Source organism: Rhipicephalus sanguineus, chromosome 5, assembly GCF_013339695.2.
Source record: "Rhipicephalus sanguineus isolate Rsan-2018 chromosome 5, BIME_Rsan_1.4, whole genome shotgun sequence".
In the NCBI taxonomy this organism is placed as follows: Eukaryota; Metazoa; Arthropoda; class Arachnida; order Ixodida; family Ixodidae; genus Rhipicephalus; species Rhipicephalus sanguineus.
The window spans coordinates 204,186,407-204,204,490 of NC_051180.1; the positions used below are offsets into that span (position 1 = coordinate 204,186,407).

Below are 18,084 nucleotides of genomic sequence, written 5' to 3' on the forward strand. Positions count from 1 at the left end.
GCCTTACATGCCACGCTCATGGTGCATTCGCGGCCGTTTCGATAGCTTGATATACACCAAAACTGGAAATGCGCGATGTGACTGTATGATGAACATTAGTCACAGGTGGTAACATGAAAAACCATAATATTCATGTCATGTATGGCATGATTTGCATGCTCTACTCATGGTGCACTCGCGGCCATTTCGCTCCTTGATATACACCAAAATTGGTATTGCGCGATGTGACTGTAATGCAAATATAAATGAGAGGTCTTAGCATGCGAACCATGTTATGCATGTCATGTACGGTATCATTTACATGCCACTCTCATGGTGCGCTTCCGGCCGTCTTGTTAACGTGATATATACCAAAATTGGTATGGCATGACACGAGTGCGTGATGAACATAAACGACAGGTCATGCATTTATATACCAGAATATGCGTTTCATTGGCATGGCGTACACTACATTGTGCATGCATGCGTGCATGGCAAACATGCGATATATGGTGGACTTGATGCCATGGCATGAATGCTTTCATTTGGCTCGAAGACAAACAAGGCGATGTATGCAGCTCTTTGCTGGCTGCTTCGCATTACATCGATTCCCACAGTGCGTGGGATCTGCCGAATTTTCTTATTTTTATTTATTTTATTTCAAATACCCTTAGGGTACAAATGTACATTGAAGAGGGGAGGGGCAAAGGTTAACACATAATAACTACTTGGTTATAGGTACAAAACAGAAATAGAACTATCACGATGACACTTTTAACAAATTTCGGTTACAATAACAAAGGCAAAAGTAAACTTGAAAGTACGCCTGGTGAATAACACATCAACCGAGACACTTAATTTAATTGGCACAAAAGTGTTAGAAGATGAGGCCGTTGATTACACTGCTAAGAGAGTTACAATGGAAAACATAATTGCGCAAGAAAAGTAGCCATTCGTAAAAACTAAATTTCGAGCAGCGTAGCGAGAACATACAAAACAATCAAAGCTCTAAAACAAGCACTGAGCGATGCTAACTTGAAACGAAACTCTGTAGTACGATTTTGAAGTTATTGGTGTTAGCTATGCTTGTGAGTGATGCAGGTAGATTGTTCCAATCTCTGGTCGTTGAGGGGAGAAATGAATGTGAAAAGGGGATGTTACTTCAGAACGGGAAATTCTCATACTTTTACATTTTTTAACGTTTAATTCCATCCGCCATAATCGACACCACTTAGTTATGTTATTAAGATCTTCGAGAATTAGTGAAATGTCAGCGGTACCAGTCACTTTTCTATACAAGACGCAATCGTCTGCAAACAGGCATATTTTAGAGGATATATTAGTAGCAGTCATTAGTATAGATTAGAAATAGCAATGGACCAAGCACAGACCCTTGCGGGACCCCGGAATCAACAGGAACCAATGAGGAGTTAGCGTCGTTAGCGGTTACAAATTGAACACGTGATGTCAGAAAGGCGCAAATCCAATTAATTACAGCTGAGTCGATATTTAGAACGCTTAGTTTATGAAGAAGCAGTGCATGGTTCACTTTGTCAAAAGCTTTAGAAATGTCGAGAAATATACAATCTGTTAAAAAACCGTGATCTAGATTAGCATGAAGGAAATTAGTGAAAGCGATGAGTTGGGTGTCACAGGAGAAATGTTTCCGAAAACCATGCTGCATAGCTGTGAAGAAGTTGTTATTTTCAAGAAAATTAACCAGATGTGTGTAAATTATATGTTCTATAACTTTGCAGGGTACTGATGTAAGGGAAATCGGTCTGTAATTCTCTGGGTCGTGGGACGGTCCTGATTTGTGAATAGGAATTACTCTACCGGTTTTCCAGTCGTACGGTAAGGTGCTAGAATTGTACGATTGTGAGTAAATGTGCTCTAGTATGATTGAGCAGTATTCGGCAGTGTTTTTTAAGAGTACAGTATTGATTTCGTCTACTCCAAATGACGCTTTAGATTTTAGCTTGTGAATGATGGCTTTGATACCGGTGGAGCTGAAAGCAATAGGATCCATTAAATGGTAGTCAGTAGGACTTATCTGAGGCATCAGATCAGGAAGGCTAGGTGCTGAGAATGACGAGGCGAAAGTTACGTTGGGCAGAGTAGAACACAAATGCTCAGCTACAGGGTCCCCAGAACTTGTCAGCAGTGATATCCTATTTTTATGAGCATTTCCCCGGACAATCTCCCAAAAGGGTTTTGGGTTAGCCTTCAGTAAGTTTGGAAGCGTGCAATTAAGCAAGGAGGATTTGGCTGATTTTAGGGCTCTGAGATACGAACCTGCAGCGTTTCTGTATGCTAGCCAGTGAGAGGGTGTTGTTTAAAGCTTTGCTGTGCGGAATAAGCGTTTTTTCTTATTGGATAATCGATTGCGGCTCTTCCTCCAACGCGCCTTTTCTGGATGCCAACAACTTCTTGCACGCAACTTCCGATGTACAGCTCCGGCCAGGCTACCCAGCGCCAGCATCAGCGTCATCAGTTACACGAACGGGCTTAAACTGCCGGCGCGCCGACACACTCTTCATCATCATCATCAGCCTGTCTACGCCCACTGCAGGGCAAAGGCCTCTCCCATGTTCCGCCAATCAACCCGGTCCTGTGCTTTCTGCTGCCACGTTATACCTACAAACTTCTTAATCTCATATACCCACCTAATTTTCTGTCTCCCCCTCACGCGTTTACCATCTCTTGGAATCCAGTCAGTTACCCTTAACGACCACCGGTTATCCTGCCGACGTGCCACGTGCCCGGCCCATATCCATTTCTTCTTGTTGATTTCAACTATGATGTCCTTAACCCCCGTTTGTTCCCTGACCCACTCTGCTCTCTTCCTGTCTCATAAGGTTACACCTAACATTTTCCTTTCCATCGCTCGCTGCGTCGTCCTCAATTTAAGTTGAACCCTCTTTATAAGTCTCCATGTTTCTGCTCCGTAGGTAAGTACCGGTAAGATGCAGCTGTTATATACCTTTCTCTTGAGGGATAGTGGTAGATTACCATTCATGATTTGAGAATGCTTGCCGAATGAGCCCCATCCTATCCTTATTCTTCAAGTTATTTCACTCTCATGGTTCGGCTCCGCGGTTATTACCTGTCCTAAGTAGACGTACTCCTTTACAACTTCCAGTGTCTCTCCACCTATCGCAAAGCGCTGTTCTCTGCCAAGATTGTTCTACATTACTTTAGTTTTATGCATATTAATTTTCAGACCTACTCTTCTACTTTCCGTATCCAGTTCAGTAATCATGAGCTGTAATTCGTCTCCCGCATTACTCATCCATGCAATGTCATCAGCGAATCGCAGGTTACTGAGATACTCTCCATTTACTCTTATCCCTAATTCTTCCCAATCTAGGGCCCTCAAAACCTCCTGTAAACACGCGGTGAATAACATTGGAGAGATCGTGTCTCCCTGCCGTACGCCCTTCTTTATTGGGATTCTCTCGCTTTCTTTATGGAGGACTATAGTGGCCGTGGAGCCGCTGTAGATTTCTTCCATTATGTTTATGCAGGCTTCGTCGATGCCCTGATTCCGCAGTGCCTGCATGACTGCTGATGTCTCCACCAAGTCAAATGCCTTCTCGTAATCTATGAAGGCTATGTATAGGGGTTGGTTGTATTCCGCGCATTTCTCTATCACCTGATTGATAGTATGAATATGGTCTATTGTTGAGAAGCCTGTACGAAATCCTGCCTGGTCCCTTGGTTGATTGAACTCTAATGTCGTATTAATTCTGTTAGCAATTGCTTTTGTAAATAGCTTGTAGACAACGGACAGTAAGCTTATGGGCCTGTAATTTTTCAGGTCCTTGACGTCCCCTTCCTTATGGATCAAGATAATGTTGGCATTCTTCCAAGATTCTGGTATCCTCCCCGTCGAGAGACACTTCGTATACAGGGTGGCCAGTTTTTCTAACATAATCTCTCCACCGTCTTTCAACAGGTCTGATGTTACCTGATCCTCACCAGCTGCTTTGCCTCTTTGCATTCCCTTTAGGGCTTTCTTTACTTCTGTCAATACTGGCGGGATGTCAGATTCCTCTGCGCTAATACTGCTTCTTACGTTATCATCCTGACTGTCTCGGCTGCTGTACAGATCTCTGTAGAACTCTTCCGCTACCTCAACTGGGTGTGTCCAGATAAGATCGAACACGAGGTCCCGGTCACCATTCCCGATTGTGATGAAATTTACTGTAGGTCTAGGCATTACACCCCAGAACAATGGCTTCGCAGTTAGTTTTGCGAAAAAAAATTTTGTTCGCCTGAAAAAAAATATATAAATTTTGGCCACAAAAAACGCTTTTCCGCCAATTTCGCGATTTCTGAATTTTGAGCGCACCTAGGAAAAAATCGGTGCACTTCTTCGTCACAATATTTATTCCCCTTAAAGAACAAGTGAAATAAATCTTATCAGTCTATTATTTTCCTTGCTTGTCGAAGCACTTTTGAAGAAAAAAATCACAAACTTGGCAAATCGCACAAAATACCTCTATTTCAGGAATTTATTGCTGCAAGCAAGTTAAAGTGAGGATAACGAAAATCCGTACATATTAACTTTGATACCTTCGCTCTCTTTTAAAATAATTCGCGTGGTTTTATCGCGCTCGGTTTTACTCGATAATTGGGCTGAAACGTAAGTGATTTACCAAAAACGCCGAACTTTGAAAATGATTTTCTCAAAAAGGCCATTTTTTAATTTTTTTAAAAATCCCTCTGATTGAAGTCAAGGACGTCATCTACGATTGTGCAGAAAAAAACGTTGCATTATTTTGGTTGCTAACAAGTTATAGTGCGTCAAATGTGACCATGTCAGCCTAGCGGCCGTGTCGTTCGTTGTGGGCTGAAACTCGGATATAAGTTGCTAAAAATGCTTGTACGTGACATAATCACAAATCAGCAGCTCCACACCAACAAATGCGAAGCCCGGTGTCATGGTTAAGCAAGCTTTGTCTTGGGATCAGCCGCTTGACAAACCCGCAGCAGCGGCCGCTCGATGCTGCGGGCACTCACATTACATGAGTACCGCTTCGACTGCGGATGAGCTCCGCTTGCGCGCCAAACTATACGCTCAGAGGACAAACGAGAGAAGGAATGCATCACTGTGAAAGTTAAAGGCCGTTAAGTGCCAACAAATGACATAATATGCAGAGGAAAAACATAACAGCAGGGGAAAAAAATACATCCATGCTGTATTGAAGGAGCTCACTGGGAAATTGCCGGGAGAGTTTTCTTTGCATATTATGACATTTGTTGGCACTTAACGGCCTTTACCTTTCACAGTGATCCATTCCTTCTCTCGTTTGTCCTCTGAGCGTAGTTTGGCGCGCAAGCGGAGCTCATCCGCAGTCGAAGCGGTACTCATGTAATGTGAGTGCCCGCAGCATCGAGCGGCCGCTGCTGTGGGTTTGTCAAGCGGCTGATCCCAAGACAAAGCTTGCTTAACCATGACACCGGGCTGCGCATTTGTTGGTGTGGAGCTGCTGATTTGTGATTATGTCACGTACAAGTATTTTTAGCAACTTATATCCGAGTTTCAGCCCATAACGAACGACACGGCCGCTAGGCTGGCATGGTCACATTTGACGCACTATAACTTGTTAGCAACCAAAATAATGCAACGTTTTTTTCTTCACAATGGTAGATGACGTCCTTGACTTCAATCAGAGGGATTTTTAAAAAAATTAAAAATGGCCTTTTTGAGAAAATCATTTTCAAAGTTCGGCGTTTTCGGTAAATCACTTACGCTTCAGCCCAATTATCGAGTAAAACCGAGCGCGATAAAACCACGCAAATTATTTTAAAAGAGAGCGAAAGTATCAAAGTTAATATGTACGGATTTTTGTTATCCTCACTTTCACTTGCTTGCAGCAATAAATTCCTGAAATAGATGTATTTTGTGCGATTTGCCAAGTTTGTGATTTTTTTCTTCAAAAGTGCTTCGACAAGCAAGGAAAATAATAGACTCATAAGATTGTATTTCACTTGTTCTTTAACGGGAATAAATATTGTGACGAAGAAGTGCACCGTTTTTTTCCTAGGTGCGCTCAAAATACAGAAATCGCAAAATTGGCGGAAAAGCGTTTTTTGTGGCCAAAATTTATATATATTTTTTTCAGGCGAACAAAATGTTTTTTCGCAAAACTAACTGCGAAACCATTGTTCTGGGTGTAATGCCTAGACCTACAGTAAATTTCATCACAATCGGGAATGGCGACCGGGACCTCGTGTTCGATCTTATCTGGACACACCCAACTATTCTATCCATATTGTTTGTGACATTGCCTTCCTTGTCCCTTAATGCATACATCTGATTTTTGCCTATGCACAGTTTTGTCTTCATAGCTTTGAGGCTTCTTCCGTTCTTTAGAGCATGCTCAATTCTCTCCATATTATACTTTCTTATGTCGGCTACTTTACGCCTATTGATTAGCTTCGAAAGCTCCGCCAGCTCTATTTTGTCTGTTGCACTTGAGGCTTTCATAGCTTGACGTTTCTTAATGAGGTTTTTCGTCTCTTGGGATAGCTTACCAGTGTTCTGTCTGACGACTGTACCCCCGACTTCCACTGCACACTCCTTAATGATACTAGTCAGATTATCATTTATTGCGTCAACACTAAGGGCGATTTCCTCGGTTAAAGCCGCATACCTATTCTGAAGTGAAACTCTGAATTCCTGTACTTTCCCTCTCAGAGCTAATTCATTAATCGGCTTCTTTCGTATCAGTTTCTGCCGTTCCTTCCTCACGTCTATTTGAATTTTAGATCTTACCATTCTATGGTCACTGCATCGGATCTTGTTAACTACTTCTACATCCTGTACAATGCCCGGGTGGCCGCACATTATGAAGTCTATTTCATTTTTAGTTTCGCCATTAGGACTCCTCCACGTCCACTTACGAGTAGCCCGTTTTCTGTAGAAGGTATTCAAGATGCGTAAATTATTGCGTTCTGCAAACTCTACTAGTAACTCCCCTCTGGCGTTACTAGAACCGATGCCATATTCCCCAACTGCATGATCTCCAGCCTGCTTCTTGCCTACCTTTGCATTAAAGTCGCCCATCAGTACAGTATACTGTGTCTTTACCTTACTCATTGCTGATTCTACGTCTTCGTAGAAGCGTTCAACCAGTTGATCATCATGGCTGGATGTAGGCGCGTAGGCCTGTACCACCTTCATCTTGTACCTCTTATTAAACTTAATTACGATACATATCACCCTCTCATTAATGCTATAGTATTCCTCTATATTACCAGCTATATTTTTATGAATAAGGAATCCCACCACTAGTTCTGCTACCATTGGTAGCGTTGTGCTTAACCGACACGTTTTTGCAATGCAGGCGGTGTTATCACTAGTTCTTGCTTGGCTATCATCCGTCCCTCATCGCCCCACCAGCCCAGTCCCGCCATTTCAGAGCTTCGGCTTTGATTGCGGCTCTTCCTCGAACGCGCCTTTTCTGGATGCCAACAACTTTTTGCACGCAACTTCCGTTGTACAGCTCTCGCCAGGCTACCCAGCGCCAGCATCAGCGTCATCAGTTACACGAACGGGCTTAAACTGTCGGCGCGCCGACACCGTCTTTAGTGGGCACGTAAACAGCATTGGCAGCGTTGTGCTTAACCGACACGCTTTTGCAATGCAGGCGGTGTTATCACTCGTTCTTGCTTGGCTATCATCCGTCCCTCATCGCCCCACCAGCCCAGTCCCGCCATTTCAGAGCTTCCGCATGATTGCGGCTCTTCCTCCAACGCGCCTTTTCTGGATGCCAACAACTTTTTGCACGCAACTTCCGTTGTACAGCTCCCGCCAGGCTACCCAGCGCCAGCATCAGCATCATCAGTTACACGAACGGGCTCAAACTGCCGGCGCGCCGACACCGTCTTTAGTGGGCACGTAAACAGCATTGGCAGCGTTGTGCTTAACCGACACACTTTTGCAATGCAGGCGGTGTTATCACTCGTTCTTGCTTGGCTATCATCCGTCCCTCATCGCCCCACCAGCCCAGTCCCGCCATTTCAGAGCTTCCGCATGATTGCGGCTCTTCCTCCAACGCGCCTTTTCTGGATGCCAACACTTCTTGCACGCAACTTCCGTTGTACAGCTCCCGCCAGGCTACCCAGCGCCAGCATCAGCATCATCAGTTACACGAACGGGCTCAAACTGCCGGCGCGCCGACACCGTCTTTAGTGGGCACGTAAAGAGCATTGGCAGCGTTGTGCTTAACCGACACGCTTTTGCAATGCAGGCGGTGTTATCACTCGTTCTTGCTTGGCTATCATCCGTCCCTCATCGCCCCACCAGCCCAGTCCCGCCATTTCAGAGCTTCCGCATGATTGCGGCTCTTCCTCGAACGCGCCTTTTCTGGATGCCAACAACTTTTTGCACGCAACTTCCGTTCTACAGCTCCGGCCAGGCTACACAGCGCCAGCATCAGCATCATCAGTTACACGAACGGGCTCAAACTGCCGGCGCGCCGACACCGTCTTTAGTGGGCACGTAAACAGCATTGGCAGCGTTGTGCTTAACCGACACGCTTTTGCAATGCAGGCGGTGTTATCACTCGTTCTTGCTTGGCTATCATCCGTCCCTCATCGCCCCACCAGCCCAGTCCCGCCATTTCAGAGCTTCCGCATGATTGCGGCTCTTCCTCCAACGCGCCTTTTCTGGATGCCAACAACTTTTTGCACGCAACTTCCGTTGTACAGCTCCCGCCAGGCTACCCAGCGCCAGCATCAGCATCATCAGTTACACGAACGGGCTCAAACTGCCGGCGCGCCGACACCGTCTTTAGTGGGCACGTAAACAGCATTGGCAGCGTTGTGCTTAACCGACACACTTTTGCAATGCAGGCGGTGTTATCACTCGTTCTTGCTTGGCTATCATCCGTCCCTCATCGCCCCACCAGCCCAGTCCCGCCATTTCAGAGCTTCCGCATGATTGCGGCTCTTCCTCCAACGCGCCTTTTCTGGATGCCAACACTTCTTGCACGCAACTTCCGTTGTACAGCTCCCGCCAGGCTACCCAGCGCCAGCATCAGCATCATCAGTTACACGAACGGGCTCAAACTGCCGGCGCGCCGACACCGTCTTTAGTGGGCACGTAAAGAGCATTGGCAGCGTTGTGCTTAACCGACACGCTTTTGCAATGCAGGCGGTGTTATCACTCGTTCTTGCTTGGCTATCATCCGTCCCTCATCGCCCCACCAGCCCAGTCCCGCCATTTCAGAGCTTCCGCATGATTGCGGCTCTTCCTCGAACGCGCCTTTTCTGGATGCCAACAACTTTTTGCACGCAACTTCCGTTCTACAGCTCCGGCCAGGCTACCCAGCGCCAGCATCAGCATCATCAGTTACACGAACGGGCTCAAACTGCCGGCGCGCCGACACCGTCTTTAGTGGGCACGTAAACAGCATTGGCAGCGTTGTGCTTAACCGACACGCTTTTGCAATGCAGGCGGTGTTATCACTCGTTCTTGCTTGGCTATCATCCGTCCCTCATCGCCCCACCAGCCCAGTCCCGCCATTTCAGAGCTTCCGCATGATTGCGGCTCTTCCTCCAACGCGCCTTCCCTTACAAAAATTCTCATTGAAAAACCATTGAGAAGTTATTGAGCAATGTCAACAGATGGCACTGAAAATACATTGTGGATCAATAGAAAAACTGTTGAGAAAACTGTTGACCAGTATTGAAAATTGGCCCGCGACTTTCAATTGAAAGACCATGTTGTAAATCAACATCGATATATCGTTGAGAGGAAAAGAAACGTCAATTGAAAATGCATTGTGGATCAATAGAAAAACCGTTGAGCAAGCTATTGACCAGTATTGAAAATTGGCCCGCGACTTTCAATTGAAAGACCATTACGCAAATCAACATTGATTTATCATTGAGAGGAAAAGAAACGTCAATTGAAAATACGTTGTGGTTCAAGTGAAATTTCGTTGCGGTAGCTGTTGACCAGTATTGAAAATTGGCCCGCGACTTTCAATTGAAAGACCATTATGCAAATCAACATTGATTTATCATTGAGAGGAAAAGAAAAGTCAACTGAAAATACGTTGTGGTTCAAGTGAAATTTCGCTGCGCTAGCTGTTGACCAGTATTGAAATTTGGCCCATGACTTTCAATTGAACGACCATTAAGGAAATCAATATTGATTTATCGTTGAAAAAACGGTGAACGTCAAATTGAAGCATTGTTGATAGGGTTTTCACATTCAACACTGAAAGGTCAATGAAACATGGGTGACGCTCATAGCCTGACTGAGATCATTCTTGATTTGGGAAAACGGCCAAATGTATATGTAAGTACATGTGTACTGCAGGCCTAGCTAGGTCACCTTTGGCCTGCAGTACATAAGTACCTACATTTTCATTTGCCCATTCTTTCAAAACAACAATAATCTCAATTACGCAACATACATTCAGATTGCTGCCAGCTGGAATAAAACCTTTAGCATCATCGTTTATGAATACACTGCTTGTTTTTCACACGCTGTAAGGTGCAGCAAAGGAGGTAATGTTTAAAACTTACTCAAATCTGTATTTCCTCTACCAACAGATATTCACACAGGTCATATTTTAGCAGTGTACATGGCTCCCTTTGTCCATTCAGGTAGTGTTTGCAGGGTGCAAACACCTGTGAGTAAACGACACTTATACTTGCACCCGAGATTGGCGACACCAAGGCACATGCCAAGCAGCAACACATTAACACTGCCATGAACTTCTATTCTTCTCTATTAGCTTGTTTTAATGGACACTAGCCGAGTTTCTGTGTAACTTGGGAAAAAAGAAGAGAACAGTTTTCTAAGTAAAATATTTATTTTTAAGCAACAACTTTTGTTCAAGTTTCTAAGTATTTGTGGTTTGACATAGCAAGAACTTCCCACTGTAATGTGCAAACCGCATCCAAGTTGACAAAATAAGTTAAACACTATGTAAAGCACCACTTTAATAAATAAATTTTAGACAACTACAAGTATCAGAAGGTAAAAAAGCGCATAAACACTACTGACAAGGCACACACACTACGGGAAGAAATGTGCAGAAGGAGTTAACAGGGCTCATACTGGTTTCAAAGCCCAAATTCAAGGATCTTCAAGGATTCCTATAGAAGGTTCTTGGAGGATGGAAGGCAGCATCACAAGTATCAATTTTCTGCTCTAACAAAGTTTCCAAAACAATACGGGGAGCTTTATGCATTTGAAGTAAAAAATGGGATTTAGCCAAGTCAGAACCGAGAGACAATGAAGCCAAGGAAAGTATAAAGGACATAATTTGTAGGTTTTAACTGTAGAGTAGTAATTATGACATAAATGGCAAGGAATTAAACAGGATGAAAAATCAACTTGCTGCTGATAGGGACCAAATCTACAACCTTGAGATAATGCGTCCGATACTCTACCTGATCATATTAGCTTCCTACTGTGCACAAAATTCACAGCATTAATGAAGCTGCTGGGACATCTTTTATATTAGATAAATAATCTTGTTCAGTTCCCCCGTCTCACTTTTTCAGGCATTGAGAAACTGTTTAGTTTTATGACGGTGATGTACGACGCTTCTACTTTTTCCGAGTACTGACCTGCTAAACAACAAAATAGTAATGACCGCTTCAAAATTTTATCCCCAATTTTTACAATTCGATCGTTGAATACATTTTTGACTCCATGCAGTCATCATGCTTCTCCTGTTTTTGGGCTTTGATAACAATTGAGTCAAGTGCGAATTGGATGTATGCCAGCAGAGCAATCAACTTAGCAAATATCCTCTACATACAAAGTCAAGGTTCTTGCCTACACAAAAGATCAATAACAATCACTACATGGGAGTCAATCACTAAGCCTGAGCAGCAGTGCCATCAGCTTTAGTCGGAAGTACTTGGTTTCTAGCACAAAGCATCAACTTTTTTTTCACATTTTGCCTGCATTATAGGACAGTGGATGTTTGTTGAGCTAGAAGATCTATCACAAGTAGTGAGCTGGCTATAGAAGAAGAGAAACTAGCATAAGCGCTGGAAGTTTCCAGTGAAGTCGAGTCCCAAGAAGCCAAATCAAGAGAAAGGGGGAGAAGGCGGACCGACAGTTGCGGAAACGAAATGAATGATCGGTAAAGCAGTGATGCAAGCAAGGTAAACACAGTAGCCGAATCATCACTGAGCATGACATGTTCCCTCAGTTTGCTAGACAAATGTTTACAGAATACCGAAAGGAATTAGTATTGTCAATATTGGACACTATATGCTAAGAAATTCCAAGGGTTTCAGGGCTTTAAAAATGTACTTTTACTTTTTCAAGGGTTTTCAATCGTTTCAAGGACCTGCATGCACCCTCAGTAAAGGAGCAGATCACAATTTAAAGTGGAATATGTGCCCTATGAATACCACCAAAATATATGATTGCGAACTTGAAGCTTGAATGAGCGCTCACTTAATGCAACTGTGCATAAACTTACACATTACAATATTGACACTTGACTAGTGAATGCAATTAACGTTAAATTAGTGTAACAAGATTTTTCATACACTTGCACATTATAAAATCACAGTCGTTCACTATTGGTAGCACCACCCCTCTTCATCTGTTCAGGCAACTTCGGTTCCCTCGACAGAAGTGGGGCCAAGGTATTCTTTACATTCGTGGCCAGCGATTTGTGACAGATGAAGCCTGCGACAGAAGGACAGGGCACTTATAACTAAAAGTTCCACTAGAAAAATATAACAATCTTTGCACACGTCACGATGAAATTATTTGATTAGTTCTGTATGGGTATGACTGCAGTGCATGACCAGCGTGTTCCCCAGTAAAAATGCAAAAGAGGGCAAGAACGAAAAGCACGCTGTGCCAGAGCTTTATGAATACCTTCTATGTCAAAGGTGTGAGCCATACTTTACCACTTTGGCTGCAACATAATTTTCAGCTAGACATATAAGAAACGTAAGAGGAGAGACAGGGCAGAGCTCTTGCCTTCAACTGCTTAAATTCATTCGCAAACCCAGAGTATCCCCAATGGACAAACAAATGATCCAACAAGTGTGCCAGAATATCATTTAAGCAGGCCAGCAAAAAAAGTTTCACTGGCGACAGAAGTCACTGTTGCTAAGCTTCTTAAGATATGCCACTTCTTGCCCAGCGAGTTCAAAAATGGCACGCTTACATATTTATCACCAGCCATGAAAATGCAGCAGTCTTACTGCCTGTCTGTCTAGAGAGCAGTCAGAGCCCACTTATCTAGTTAAAAACACGAGTTACGTTTTTAGTTTTAACAGTCAAATAAATAGAGTGCATTGCTCAGTGGATTTGCTTGCACGTAAAGTGACTTCCTTGCATGTCTGATTGTTTCAATTTCGTCAGCTGAAGCCTAGTGCTCTCTGGCAGTTGAGCTGCCAAAAAGATTGAGCTGCCTCTGCCCCTTCACTCTTCATTTTCCTGTTCCGCATAGGCGTTAGGAGATATGTCACAGCTAAAGCAATCACCCAAACTAGCCCAACTCTCTTATTTAACTTTGCCTACTGAGTAACAATATGTTTACTAAGAAAACTTACAAAAACTACGAGACATTTTGAAGTAATTTTGTCTGTTTACCCAAGTGAGATGCAAACAGCTTTTGGAAGTTCGTATCGTGTAGCATATTTTCATTGCTCCTAAACAAAATTCCACCACGCCACAAGAATTAAGAGTAGCTTCAATTTAATTTGCATCGTACAAGCTGATATGCTTTTAAGTGCATTTTGTATGTCATAATTACTCTTCATAGGCTTCTCTACAAACAAACCTAATAACACGGCTGACAATGAAGTGTGTTTTCAAACTTCAGAACACCATTTTACTTTGGCTTTACTGCAGTTATGCAAGCTGGTTAGACTAAAGCCTGCAGAACACAACAGCTATAAGAAATGTTCTGTTTCAAAAGTGGCATACTCACTGTGGGATATACTTGTAAGAATATTTTTTTATAACTATAAACCCACACTTACTGACAAGCAGTCTGCGACAACCAAATGCTCCTTTTGAAGTAAGAAATCACGAAAGAGTTGAACAGTTTCGCAGTGGTATTCCAAGGTACATGTCACAGTTTGTAAGAACCGAAAAATAGCAGACATCAAACGCCTGTTCAGAGCTGTTTGATTTAGTCAGCATGATGAAAAAAGTTAAACACGCTTTTCCCTAACTTAGCGGCGAAGTTGATTGACGGCGTGTTATAAATGGGCTAGGTGCTTACCGGCAAACAAGCACCAAACATCACATGCAAATATAAGGGGACCACCAATCACACAAGACATCGAATAACTCATCTGGAATACAATATCCTATTAGCTTGTAGTGAAGTCTTAAACAGCAGACGGGACAATGTTAACGACCAAGCTATGGAATGCGCAAACAATGTAATAATATCAGGGGTTTTATGACCCAAAACCACGATATGATTATGAGAGATGCCATAGTGGAGGACTCCGGAAATTTCGAACACCTGGGGTCTTTAACGTGCACCTAAATCTAAGTACACGGGCCTCAAACATTTTCGCCTCCATCAAAAATGCAGCCGCCGCGACCGGGATTCGATCCCGCAAACTTCGGGCGCCATAACCACTAGACCACCGTGGCAGGGGCCAAACAATGTAAAAAAGAATATGGAAGTCACTGAGCATTACAGTACAAGGAGCGTGCATGCAAAAATTTGCTTCATCTGGTGACAAGATAGTCAGCACGCCATTAATAGATATGGCAGCGGAATTAACATCACTCAATGATAAGACACCTGATGTGTCCCTTTCTTCCTTTCCTCTGTGAAAATTACTTTTTGAAACTGCAATATATGGCTGGATTTTACTAATAACATTCAGTTCGTAGTCAGCACTCTGGCTGTGCTCTACCAGTCTTGCTCTTCGTTGTTGCTGTTTTGCACATAAACGTAAAGAATAATACTTGAATGCCATAGTCCGCTGCCAGTTCATTGGCACAACTTTGTTAGGGCAAATACAATGCCAAAGACGGCACTCTAACACACAAGCATGCATACCTTACAACTTGTTTTACCAAGTTTTACTTTATCATGAAACTCTGAAAATCAATTTGTTAATTCTGCCTCGCATAGATGTCCCAAGTTTCCTCAAACAGTGAGATATCCTGCTATGGCGCTGTGCAGGTAGCTGACAACATATTTTTTCAGCACATCCTACCAGAAGCAGGTGGCCACAAGCATGAATGGCCAAGTGGAACATGTATATGACATGCACTTGCTATTACATATTGTTTCCTGTCTTGGAGTTGCTCACAATATAGGAGCAATAGGTCTCTCAATTGAAAGGGTCTAAACGGTCAATTTGTATTGATGGAAACAAATAAATACCATTTAATATGGCCTTGTCCAGACTTGCAGGAAGAACGCTTCCATCTTTCACAGCAAGCTGTCCACCACTTCAGTCTCTTGAGCTGCTGGATACATGCATAACAGATACCGCAAAAAGTTCCGTCAACTTGTGCACAAAGAGTCCTTACAGTACACAAGTAGTAATATTAAGCATGATGGCTTAACACAGGCATATCATTATATACCAAAATTGTCCTCGAAAATAGGCCCAGGATGCATTAAGAACAAGTATTAGAGTAGCAGTGGGTCACTGCAAATAATTGTAATTTGCATTAGTTGTCAAATTTTGCTACAATTGTGTATTACAAAAGGGTGAGATATACAGCTTGCCATATAGGTAATTTGAACACAAGAAAACTCGAGGAGCACTCCCATCAAAATATTAAATAAATATACGTGTGCTCAATTTGCAGAATGGATGACAATGAGCCCATTTATTGTATGACATCATGAATGTGGAGATTTCAAAAAAGCTTAAGATTCAGTAAAAGAGCAAGAATGCCAGACGGGACAGAAAAGATTGAGCACTGTGTCAGTTTTTCTGTCCCTCTGCTGTTCTTACTTTCATTAAATCTTGGGCGTGCTTTAGCAACATGCCCAATTTTCCTCTCTCTGAAACAACTATCCTTGCTGTACTAAAGTTCATTCATGTGCAGACCTGGTCCTTTACACTAGAAGTGCCTGTTCAATTTAATGAGCCCTTGATCCACTCCCGTTCTTTTGTTCTTTAATAGCGAGGGCCTCGTGCCAGCAAACTTTATGCCCTCAGGTAGCTCATGACGGTTTATTGATCAGCTACCAGCTCGTAGATTTCACGGGCTATGCGACACCAGCATGACTACGAATGCTGGTGTGGCACTGCCGGGATTACACACACAGAAGTGCCCAGTGGGGTGGATGAGAGAACGACTATGTCGTAGCTAGAGTGGTGGAGTATGAGATGCAACACTGTTGTAGGTTCAGGCCCTGGCAGCAGAATGTTTGTATTTTTGTCTACATTTATTCCTCTTTATGTCATAATTACTACACTACTTTTAAAAACTACGAATAATCTCCCCTATACCTCCCTTGGCTTCATCAGGTTTTGTCGAACAAAAAAAACTGAGCCCCTTGATCTATTCCATTTTTTTTAGTTTGTTCAATTTCTCAGTGCTGTAATCACGCCTGAGAACCAGTAACCTCACTGTGATCTGCAAACACATAAACAGATATCAGAAATTGCATTCTCTAATTAACTACTTCATAAACTAAAGCAGCATTGTCACCAGTTTCACTGAATGCTAGATCTTAGTTGTACATCCTGCAAATAAGAACCCCCTTTCAATTTCCTCTTTCTTTAGCAAAGCACCAAGGAAAACAAGGACTATACAGTACAACACAATCAAGTAGTGTTTCAATGCACCAGCACAGCCTAAACCATTTACCATTTGGGATAAGAAGCTTTTGCAATGGTGCCATTCCCTGTTACAAGAATTTGTAGTAGAACGTGTATGGTTCATCAAAGAAAATATGAAATGGCATGTCAGATATCTGACCCAATTTTTATCACACAAACACAGCAACAAAAAGAGCATGTACTTGCTTAATAAGCTTAATTGAACTGACACTAAATATCAAGCACTCATTACCTACTTTTTAATTGCTGACTTGAGTGCAGTTGTTTATATTAGAAAGTTGTGGTGCATGACAATTTAGCGCATACCAAGTTTTGCTTGAAATGTCGTCCCTTCCTTGTCACGTGCAGTTCAGACACGCCGCGTGTCCCGCGCCCAGTTTCGATATCAACCTTAAAATTGGAAGTTGAATATCTCGGATAACGTGCAACTCACGCGATTTCAAAAAAAAAAAAAAAAAACGGCATGCCACAACTTGGCACACACTATATCTTTTTAATATAAACTACCTCCCTCAATAATTAAAAAGTGGATGAACGAGTTGTTAATTAACAGCGTAAATGTAATTTTGCTTGCGGCAAAGTATTTCCGCCTCGACTTCAAGTTCATGAGCGAAAATGACAGGAGCCTGACTGTCACACAACGTTTATAAAAAATATGTAATGTCCAAAAAGAAAACACACACACTACATGCATGCTGTGCGACTTGATGTGTGTACTTCCTGTTACTACCAGTATCCATAGCGTGATTCAGACAAATGCATTGCTTCAATGGGCATCCAGCACACATCTAGGTGCTACGAGCCGCGACCTTGCGTAGCCAGAAGGCAACTGCGCTAATTACTTGCAAAAACGACGCAGCACGATAGACGCCGACGCAACCAGAGACATATGCTCTGAGCAGTATAGCGTGTGCATGACAGCATTGTGTCTTCCTACCTGCGTCCCCGTCTACCTTTGCAAGTTAATTCATTATACCTATGCTTATGGAACTATAACTTCAATTGCATTTACACCACAGAAAGGGTGTGGAACGACCAGTATGTTTAAAAGCGGACCCACTTTTACGGCGACAAGGCAATGTGCAAGTCGCTCCAAGCGACGATCTCGTGCAGCCAAGTTATAACGGCTCAACAACACAAGGCGTGCGTGGCAGGAGCACAGAATCCCGTAATGGAACGCGCATTCTTCAGCTTGTTTTCAACTGTAATCAACGCACACGGCAACCGCTCCATAGAAAGGTATAACGAAGAGCACAGAAAGCAGAGATACTAGCACAATGCAGTACTTTTTTAGCAGGCCCTTGCTCTTGCGCAGCATCCCTT

At 43.1% G+C, this 18,084-nt stretch overlaps 1 protein-coding gene and 1 long non-coding RNA gene across 4 annotated transcripts in view; one reads left to right on the forward strand and one right to left on the reverse strand.

Annotated features, from left to right (window-relative positions):
• The window catches only part of LOC119394579 (collagen alpha-1(II) chain), a gene marked incomplete in the record, with an annotated part of 1,710,759 nt that overhangs the window by 82,820 nt on the left and 1,609,855 nt on the right, over nt 1–18,084 (forward strand).
• LOC125758517 (uncharacterized) overlaps nt 12,370–18,084 on the reverse strand; it is a 6,072-nt gene continuing 357 nt past the window's right edge. Inside the window, exons 2-4 of one of the 3 annotated variants that reach the window (XR_007416186.1) lie at nt 18,048–18,084; nt 15,345–15,427; nt 12,370–12,661 (exon numbers count right to left, since the gene is read on the reverse strand). The exon at nt 18,048–18,084 is cut by the window's right edge and continues 35 nt beyond it. This is a non-coding gene — a long non-coding RNA (uncharacterized LOC125758517). Of the gene's footprint in view, nt 12,662–15,344; nt 15,431–18,047 lie in introns of all 3 variants that reach the window. The other 2 variants (XR_007416185.1, XR_007416187.1) reach the window with 2 other exon arrangements.